Source organism: Clinocottus analis, unplaced genomic scaffold (genome assembly GCF_023055335.1).
Source record: "Clinocottus analis isolate CAN_PGR_092001 unplaced genomic scaffold, fCliAna1.0.p SCAF_22, whole genome shotgun sequence".
Taxonomy (NCBI): domain Eukaryota; kingdom Metazoa; phylum Chordata; class Actinopteri; order Perciformes; family Cottidae; genus Clinocottus; species Clinocottus analis.
The window spans coordinates 4214189-4222697 of NW_027175954.1; positions in this window are offsets into that span (position 1 = coordinate 4214189).

Consider the following 8509-nt stretch of genomic DNA (forward strand, 5'->3'; position numbering starts at 1 on the left):
TTTCTGGAAGGATTTAAACATCATGACAAGTCGGCAGTTGGATTAACACACACACACACACACACACACACACACACACACAGAGTATATTGAAACAATCCTATCACAACAATCTAATCATTACATCAAGAGTACCTGCAAAGCAGCCGCATGCAGTAATAACTGCCCTTGGAAGCTAATTAGCTAATTAGCGTCCCATAAATCTGGTTTACAATCGAGATCATAGTCCTCAAAGATACTCTTAAGCTCATAAATCTCTCATGTTGCATAGTACCGTTGAAGACAATTGGATTACATCTATTCTTGTTGTACTAACAACATCAAAAGATCCATACACCGACTCCCCTCTTTCCCATCGAACCAGCAACACAGACATCACAAACAACACGAGGCCAATGCTTTAGAAGTCATTTCACCAAACCTTTGTTGCCATATGAAACATGAAGTCACATATTTATTTATTGGTGAGGCATGTTATGGTGCACTGAGGCCATGAGATCAGTGGAGCAGCATGCACGACTTCCTGTGGTTAGGGAGCCTCAGAGGAGAGTGGATTACATGTTTAGAAGTCTCGGATCACAGCACAGCCTACAGCCAAACCTCCACCTCCATCTGGTGTCGTACGCGGCAGCGAGGCTAATGACCTGAGCCTGCCGGCTCTCTGCTCAAATGGGCTAGTCATCAATACGTCTAACCTGAGGATGGACTTGAAGCTCTGCATCAGCAGGAGGTTCACTGCTCTTCAAGTCCATTTTCAGACGATTTCTCACAACAGAATTGCAACAGAACTTGTTCATGTAACGATCTTTACTTTTTGTGAATAACCTCAATGCTTTAACCTCAAACAGCTGTGATTACGTCTAAGAATCTGTGTGATTGTGACTAACATAACTCAAGTAACATGCAACATTACAACCCCTCTGCTTGAGACATTGTGACGTCTATTTTTGTATCACTTTACATGGCTGTAATGCTGTTTAAACATATTTATAATGTGTTTTAATCTGCTAATATGGACCCTATTGATGAAAAACAACGTGTTGATTTTCAACTTGTCGTGTCAACACAACTCATAATAAATGCAATATGGTGAAAATGATGTTCTTTTCTCAGAGAATGGACTGTCGTTCAGAAGCATTGTGCTCATGCCTGCTGCAGGTGGCTGGAATATGAATTACAACAACACTGAAGCAAAGAGGAGCAACTACTGTTGCAGTAAAGTCAATATAAAAAGACCAAAACAGTATTTCTTTCACATCTATGACTTGTTTATTGTTTTATTGCGGTGCAATTCTTCCTATATGTTGTACTGGCCTTAACCTTTTGACCTTGTGCTTATCTCAGACGATCATAAACAGGAATACCCTCCCTGCTACGCCCTCCTGCTCCCGAGCATCCGCGTGACACTCTCAAGGAGTGCGATGTGAACACATTAAAAATCCCAAACCTCACTGTGTCCTATACGAACATTGCCGTTGTGAGTTCCTTCTTAAAACAAAGAGAGACAAAACGTGAGAAGACCTGAGATGACCCCAGAGCATATTGTAGATGCGGGGCCACCCACAGAGAGCCTCTTCAATCCACGCTGGGTTGCCTGTAGTGTTAAAGTGCGGGCCTCAGATGAGACTGTGCTGGAAATTTGTTCTGATGTCCAAAATACAGAGACACCAAAACTTTGTGTCTTTTTTTTTTACCCAGTTCTCAGAGAGAACACATACAGCCTAAAACATGTCCAAGGAAAACAGCCACCCCCGTGACCTGCAGGGACTGTCAGTGTGGGCCTCGAAAGCCTCAAAGGAGATCCCATGGGCTGAGCATGGGATGATTTAATTACACTCTGAAAACATTGTGTGTGTGTGTGTGGTTGTGTAGCTATGTTTGGCTTCCCTTACTCGGCTTGTGTAGACTACGGCATCAGAGGCTGCTTGAACCATGTCATTTCTTTCTTTCCCATGTCTTCTGATTTCCACGCGGTCCAGTGCAACCGTTGAAATACGGCGTGCGAGTGTGTGTAGGTGTCGCGGTGGGCCACTGGTGTGTGTTTACAGCACGGAGACATATTTTTCAGGAGATGGGAGACCCAGATGAGATCAGAGCCGGTTTTGATCTGGTTAAAATGCCGTCTCTCTTTACAAGGGCAGGAAGGGCTGTTCTCTTTATGGCATCCACTCTGCACAGAAATTGTGGAAGTATCTCACTATGACACGGAGAGGTTACAGGTTACCTCAAACACTGTTTGGGTTTCATATTAATACAATAATATAGAGCTTGCTTTTTAGTCTGAATCGTAAACATTCACGCACAGACAATCTCGTGCATGCAAAAGATTTTACATCCTGTCCAAGCCCAAAAATTACAAATTATAGTAATTAGGAATCTTGGCCGTGATAAATCAACAGCATATGAGCCGAGCAATCATTTCCCAGAAGCACACCTATTAAAAGTGATATTATACGAACCCTAACTCTAACCTAATAAAGCCACCAACAATTTTAAAAAGCAACTGGGACACTTTTGCCTCCAAAGTAATCCCTCAGCTACACTTTGGTTCAAATTATGTACTTGATCAACTAAACCTCCCAATACAAAACTATAAACTTTAAAACTGCTAACGAGGAACAAGGGGTGGACAGTAAAATACATGTCGGGGGAGGAAAACAAAACAAAACTTAAGTCTTGAAAACAAAACTTTGCGGCACAAACTGAAAGAACGCACACTGCCCAGTCAGTCCAGTGAGTCTAGTGACTAGTTATGATTTGTTACGCATGCGCTGAGTCTTGGAGCTTATGAAAATAAAAAACAGACTGCAGTGTTACCGACATAAGTTGAACAGAGCAGATAAACTAGCATTTGGTCTGAGAAATGTCAGCCATCACATCTATCCCAGCATGCCTCTCTGATCATCTTTGGAGAACATTTATTATTATTAAGCCTTTTTCACAGACATTTGCTGTTTTGTTTCCCCACAATTTTTGCTTTTTTAAATTCATGATAACAAAATGGCCATAGAACTAAACCCTTCACGCCTTGATGCGTCTGCGATTGCTTCTGTTGTGCATAATCACAAACATGTGACCACTTCAATAGTGCCCTGCACACATGGCAGCACTTCATGAGGCTGGAAAAGAAAAACAATCCAAATATAAAACATTCTGCTTTCTGGATTTCAGAGATGACTCTGCAACACATGTTGTAAAAAAAAGTAAGCCATAAAAAAGTTTGACCTTTTTTGACCTTCTCTGACAATGCAAATATTACATTTTGTGACAATTCGTTTGTTTTGTTCTTTACAGATGTTGAATAACTTTTTTAATCAAATAGTATTTGCTTTTATTCAGAGTTGATGATTTATTAGCTCTACAATGTGAACATTAACATTATTGAGTAGCATGAAGCTGGTTATCTATGTCTGTGGAGTCAATGTTACATCAAAAGAGCTAAAAAGAAAAGTGGATAATTCATTGCAGGGTAAACTTTGCCATCTGAAACACATTTGTAATGTGCCAATAAGCCTTCTTTGAGAAGACGTAGTCAAATCCTAGCAGCTGGACATTTGTGTTTGTGTTCCACCTAAAACCACATTGAAGCAACCAAACGTCCCCCATTGGTTGCTAGTAAACAATATTATGGCATATGTCTCTGTGACTGTCTGAGGTATCTGACATTTGAACCCTTCCTTTGATGCTCATCGTCAGAGACCAACAGCTGACGTGTGATGACACTACCGAGGAGACAGACACGCAATCATTCAGCTGGCACAAGAACCAGTTGTCTGCGTGTTAAAGGATGAAAATGTGCAAGGTATATTTATAATCATGTCCGTCGTCATGTTTATTAAAGATGTCGTGGCAGTCGCAGTAACTTTGAATAATCCCGTCACATCCACTTGTACCTTGAACTCATTATATCACACAACAACGAGATATAGCTTTTGGAAATGTCCTTGTATTGTGTTTTTGTTTTTTTTATAACCGGAGTGCATAACATGACGCAAAAAGCAGCATGGAGACCCGTTCGAGGCGTGCGTGAGAAATGTCTAACCTTTCCCAGGGTTCAGTGGGGTTTGGCTCTCAGCCTAGAAACGTCAGGCTCTGGATGATGTTCGGGCCTTTTGATTTCTAATATGGAAAAAGAGAGTTCCTATAAACAGCAAGGAAACAAATTGGAGATTTACAGAAGTCGTGACGCTTTAAACATTACGTCATAATTATCATGGTCAGTGGTCCTCGACCTTTTAGGGCTTTTGATCCTCTAAAACCAAAATGAAATCTTTCAGATTGTCATTTGGATTTACTTTAAAGTTCAATAGATTACTAGAAGAAAAACAATCTGGTAAAAAAATGAAAAAAGAAGCAAATTATAAGAAGATCGTATGTGAAAGACATGAGCTTTTTCCTCTTTACCGTCATCTCTGAAGCTTTAAGATCTATCGTGCGGCCCCTTGGAGGACGTCCCGAACCTCTTGTTGCTGTTTTAGTCCAAACATTAGATGTGTGAGGTTACATCACTTCAGCTTTTCTCATCAGTTATAAACTTTCCGTCAACATTTTGGGTTTTGAATGGAACAATTGAGAACATACGTTTTATTTTACTTCTCGTACTTCTGCTCTTGTACTTTGTTGGGGAGACTCAGGGTTTTTTCTGTTACTTTGCTTTGGGACTGTTTATTTTTTCTCAAAGAGTCGTTTATGGGCTTACCTCTTTTTATCTGGTGATGTGGATTCCTTGACGCTCTGATGTTTTTCCTGCAACACTGTGTTTTAAGGAAATGACCACTAGGTGTCACAGTTGCTTGGTTTTCAGAAATTTCCAGCAGTTTGGGAACAAATCTTTACAGACCTTGCGCTCTACTGAGAAAAACACTGATCAGGAAAGAAGGTGGTTTCAATAGACTTTTTACACTTTTGTGAACAGACTCGCAAACTAATATTGCCCTTACATCATGCATCTTCATTGGCCATATTTACACTAGATGTCTTCAATTAGATTGTGGCCATTTGTAGAAATGCACAAACGGCCACGGATGCAGTATAAATGCTTTTAATATAATTCAACACAAGGTGTCTGATCATCTCAGTGTCTAACATGAAATAGTTGCATCCAATGACTTTAACTGATGATTTTTGTTTCTATATTGTTTAATCCAAAGACTTAACGGTAAACCTGTGACAGGATTTAATTGTTTAATAGTAGCACTGATAACGCAAAATGCCAAACTACCCGGCACTCATTTAAATGTGTGTGCTTGAGTCCTCCATTAATGTAGAAGAGAAGTCCTACCTTTAACATTTCACTTTACTTCTGCACAGTCAGAACAAAAGGAGGGTATCAGCCCCCACATGATATTCTCCTTCGTCCCCCCCCACTCCCTCCTCCTTCCTGTCTCGCTTCTTCAATTTATCCTCTGTCTAAATTTCTCCTGTGCATCTTTCTATCTTTCCAATTCAAGTCAGACAGATGCCTCTCCGGAACTTCAGAGCCGTGGAGTGGAAGTGATGAAAGCCACAAGCCGGGTCCCACTGCAAGACCCCGGCTCCTCGTCTGCCAGCACAAACTCCCTCATTTAGAAGCACATCCTGGAACTGGGGCTGCTTTTTAATTAAAGCCTTGGTGAATTGGGCGAGACTTAGTAGAGGTTGCGAGGGAAACTTTTTAAGTTGCACTTGACAGGTATATTTAAGTTCACCAAGTTTGACCAGATGGAGCATGTATATTGTATAAGTCTTTGAATATGGCGGTGGTGGGGTGGAAAGAAATATATCAAACAAGCAAAAAGGAAAAAAGGAAGCGTGGAAGGGTGGGTGTTAGTTGAGGGATGCAAGCGTGGGAGGGGAGAGGCATTGGGGGCCCAGAGCAACGAGCATGGAGCAAGCAAAGCACAGCCTTCTGGGTGAATGTTAGATGTCTCAGCAAGGATCGTCTCAGGATTTGATTCACGAAGCGCATGCAGTCTTTATCTGGCGTCGGATAAAATAAGACATTTAAAGACTTAATTGTTAATATTCATCAATACGTCTAATTATGCAGCGAAAAAGGGAAAAATATATCATGAATTTTTCCGCAGATGAATGGATGTGTCCCTCAGAGAAGACACTTCTAACAGGTCTTTTTATGATTCTTTAATCCGTCTCCGCTAATCAGCAGCGTGCATCGCCACATCGGACAAACAAACACTGCTAAGTCAGGCGATCAAAAAGAACCCAGCATGCAGTATTGAACTGCGGCGCTCCCTCTGCGAAATCCTCTTTGAGAGCCACAAACATTGAGTGGCCCCCGCTATATGTGAATGTTCTCCATCCAAAATGAAAAGTTTTCAAAGCGCCACAGTCTCTCTGCGCAAACGATTTGTCTCAAGGAAAGTTTCCACGGCAATGCAAAGAACGGGAGTAAAGTACCTTTTACATAATTCTCAGAGTTTGACATTGTTTTCGGTGTACCGTATTGGACTCAAGACAAAAACTGCCATTAGATAAATGAATATTAATAACCCACTATGCATTTTGTGCACTTTTATTTGAGAGACTGAACAGCTTGCTCCCTCTAGTGAATAAATTTGGAAATGAAAAAAAACAACTGGACACTGGAGTTGTAAAAGCAGAATTGTTTCTACATCAGCAGAAAATGACCAGGCTTCTACTTGTGGATTTATTTTTACATTATGTCTATATATAAATTATAACTTCAAGCTTTCGTGGAAAATCTGAATTCCTCTGAGTCCAGTTGGTCGGCGTCTATTTCCCAGCACTTACACTTTGATTTCATCATCACGCTGGACTTAAGTAACGGGGAAAACTCAAACTGTGGAGGGAGTCATGTTTTTCCTGCCGATGTATTCTATAGAGCTAATCTTATCAATGGTGTGTCTTAATTAATGCATGATACACTGTATATATGATTATATTGAGCAATATGTCCAACCTGAAGAATAACTAATGCTGTATGTGTTACAATAGTAAATATATATAAATACATGAACAAAAAGGAATTAATTGACAATCAAACACACACCTATACCCACATAGGGCATATCTTCCCCACAGTTGGTACTTCGGTGAGCAGTTAAGATTTAAAAGCACTGAGCTGTTCTCTTTTGCTTCTGTGAATTAATAATCAAAGAAAAGGAAAAGAAAAAGGAGTGAGGCCTCCAAAAATCAATGGACCCATCAACAAGGCTGGGCATTGTGTGTGCCTTCCCTCACCTGGGCGACTGAGTGTGTGCATGTACTTAGGTGTGTGTGCGCCTGCGTGTGTGTGTGTGTTCACGTGCATGTCGATACACGTCCATGGCGGCAAAGCTGTTGCACAAAACCAAGCAATCATTCCAGCAGTTGTACGTCTAAATCAGTGGCAAGCGGAGAGAGCTCTAACTTGTGTGGAGACAGATCTCTCTTTTGGGTTCGCTCTTCCTAAACACCAGTTGTCTCCTCCAATCAGTGTGGTCATGTCTGCATTATTGATACAGCAGGGGCCTGAGGGGCCCAGGCTCAGATGGTGCACAGGCTCACAATGTTCTCCTGTGTGTCTGGAGAGAGTCTGGTTCTTGGGAGAGCTCAGAGGTAAGCTAGGACAAAACTAAAATTAGGCCCAAAGCTGTAAACCTGAGACAACTTATTCTGGTATAACGGAAAATAAATGGTAGCAAGGGCTCTCTTGGGGGGGTTGATGGCCGGGGATTGCAGCAGCAACACAAGGGGAATGAGGAAGGCAAATGGAGAAAGAGCTGTATGGAGGACTAGACACACCAACAGAGGCAATGCTGAATGAAGGGGAGTCATAGTTTCATCCTAAATGTATTACTTCACTATTTTTTGTCCAGTCCATTTAGTCAAATAGTTAATAATAGTATTCCCAAAGTATGTTGTTTTTTTTATTAGAATCGCCAAATAAGTTTGCAGAATTTTTTTCCCTATCGTCTTTTATAACATTTAAATCATTTAGAAGTGCGCATTTAAGCCACACGATGAATCATTTCTGGAGGTGTGGAACAGCAGTGAAAATGGTCCGGAGGCTTCACTTAAGCATTCACAAAATGCTTATTGTGGATTAGGGCTCACTGGTTTGTCCTTTTTAAAAAGTGGGTCTGAGAAACACAGCATGAAACCTCATCAAGTAGTTTGAGTACTGCTTGTATTCCTTAATGATACAATGGAGTAGACATATGTTTCTAATTTAAAGCAAATTAGTTTTAAATTGGGCAGCTGTACACTAAACCAATCAACTGAAAACTAATCTGCAATTATTATGATCTCTGATTTATAGTTGAAAGCAACATGTTCTGTTCCCAGCTTCTCAAATTTGAGAATCGTCTGCTCTCTTATGTGATGTAAATATGTTTACCTTTGAGTTCAGGGACTCATTTTCAATATTTTCTGACATTGTACTGACCGAATAGTTAATGGATTAATCGACAAATTTATCAGTTAATAAAAACCATGACCTGTAGCCCTGATAGAAGTGGTTACATTGTAGTCAGAATATTGATGCATTGACTGATCACGTTGTGGTGTC